The following is a 2,240-nucleotide window of genomic DNA, read 5'->3' as shown; positions in this document are numbered from 1 at the left end:
TAGAGGCTCAGCCCTCACAAGGAAGAGGGAGGAAAGGCTGAGATGTTCTTACCTCTTCCTGTCCTGTGGCAGCTGGGACCAAAGTGTGTCAACTTGACATTTCCAACTGCAGTCTCACCCAGGACTTTGTGTAGACAAGTAAGTGATTAGAATGTAATCATGATGACATGCAGAGGCAGCAGGCAGCAACAGCATAGCCTCCAGGGCAGTGCAGGACAGAGTCAGCAATAGCAACCTGGCTGAACTTTGCTTGATGAGGTGACTCAGCCTCCTTGATAAAAATCTAGAAACTTTTCTTTCTTTAGGTCATCGATGACAGCTTATCTTCAGACATAGCATACAACGTAACAGTACCATACACGACAGTACCATACAAGTCAACATAACAAAATATAACACAATATAGCACAATACAAAGCAATGCAACACGACATAGTATAATACAACACAACACAATACAACATAATACAACATAATGCAATACAATACAACACAATACAATAGAGCATAATACAACACAGGTCAGTGCAACACAACACAATACAATACAATACAATGCAATACAATACAACATAATAAAATACAACACAATGCAACATAACACAGTGTGTTTGCACACAGAGGATAAAAAATAATAATAATACAATACAGTACAACACTGTACAACACAATACCACATAATATGAGGGTACTTCATAAAGTTCATGAAAAGGTTTATATTACCTTTTAATTCTATTTTCCCACAAACCTTTGGAAGTACCCTTGTACAATAGCATCCTTTGCAGGTGAGTACAGCTCCCTGGAAGAGAAAAGAGAAAAGAGCCCATCCAGGCTCATGGGCCTAGAGCAGCGCTTCCCAAACAATCTGTGATGAGGGATGCTTTGCATTTGCTTCTGTCCCCAGTCCACTGCAGATCATTGCTTTTGGAAAATATAATAAAAATAAGTTAAGTAAGAAATTAAAAGACAAAGTCATACAAAATACAAGTCCAATATTTTAAGTATTAGATACAACAGTCATGAAATTATTCTGTCCAACTGCTACACAGTTTTCAAAACACTTGCTCTCAGTCCACACTTACCTCATTCGGACCCTTTCTGCCGACAGACAGCGAGAGGGACTCTTATGTGACTCTACCGTGTTTTAGCCCAGGTTGTGAACCAGGGCAAGGGCAGAGGCCTCTGCTGGGGACACTTCCTGAGAAATTTTTCCCTGTGAAGATCTCAGTCATCCATCACACACTCCTAGATACAACAGTCATGAAATTATTCTGTCCAACTGCTACACAGTTTTCAAAACACTTGCTCTTAATCCGCACTTACCTCATTCGGACCCTTTCTGCTGACAGACAGCGGGAGGGACTCTTATGTGACTCTACCGTGTTCTAGCCCAGGTTGTGAACCAGGGCAAGGGCAGAGGCCTCTGCTGGGGACACTTCCTGAGAAATTTTTCCCTGTGAAGATCTCAGTCATCCATCAGACACTCCAAACTCCAAGATATCATTTTCTGCCTCGTTTTCCCCATCGGTCCTGTTACTCGACTCAGACAAGCCTTGATGAGCACCTGTGGTCATTTGGGGTCATCTCTTGTCATCTGAGAGAGGCATGGGCTCATCAGGTCCTGCAGGCCACTTCCCCAGCAGTACGGTTTTGTTCCCTTAGCTACAGTGCTGCTGTCTGTGTGGGAGGGGACATGCAAGGGCCCTGAGGGATCTAATATTTCTGTCGCCCTCAGTGGTGTTTGAGTTCACTGGCATTGTCTTCTCTCTTTTCAGTTCCCCCAAATTCACGACAAACAAGGAAAATGATTGAAAGTTGGTGTCTTGGTCCATTTGGGCTCCTGTAACAAAGTACCATAGACTAGGTGGCTTGTAAACAACAGAAATTGATTTCTCAGTTCTGGAGGCTGGAAGTCTGAGATGAGGGTGCCAAATTGGTCCTGGTGAGGGCCCTCTTCCAGGTTGCAGACTGCCACCTTCTCCCCATGTCCTCACATAGCAGAAGGGGTGAGAGAGTTCTCTGGGCACTAATCTCATTCAAGAGGATTCCACCCTCATGACATAATCACTTGCCAGAGGCCCCATTCCACATACCATCCCATTGGGGGTTAGGATTTCAACATATGAATTTGGAGGACACAAACATTCAGACCATAGCAGTCAGGCATGAAGTCTGTGAGAAAAAGTCAAAGCAAGCAGATGCAGTCTAAGAGGGAAGATACTTGAGAGTCACTCTGGAGA

The sequence above is a fragment of the Galeopterus variegatus genome, unplaced genomic scaffold, assembly GCF_000696425.1.
Source record: "Galeopterus variegatus unplaced genomic scaffold, G_variegatus-3.0.2 Scaffold4103, whole genome shotgun sequence".
Taxonomy (NCBI): domain Eukaryota; kingdom Metazoa; phylum Chordata; class Mammalia; order Dermoptera; family Cynocephalidae; genus Galeopterus; species Galeopterus variegatus.
Note: the sequence above shows the minus strand (reverse complement) of the source record.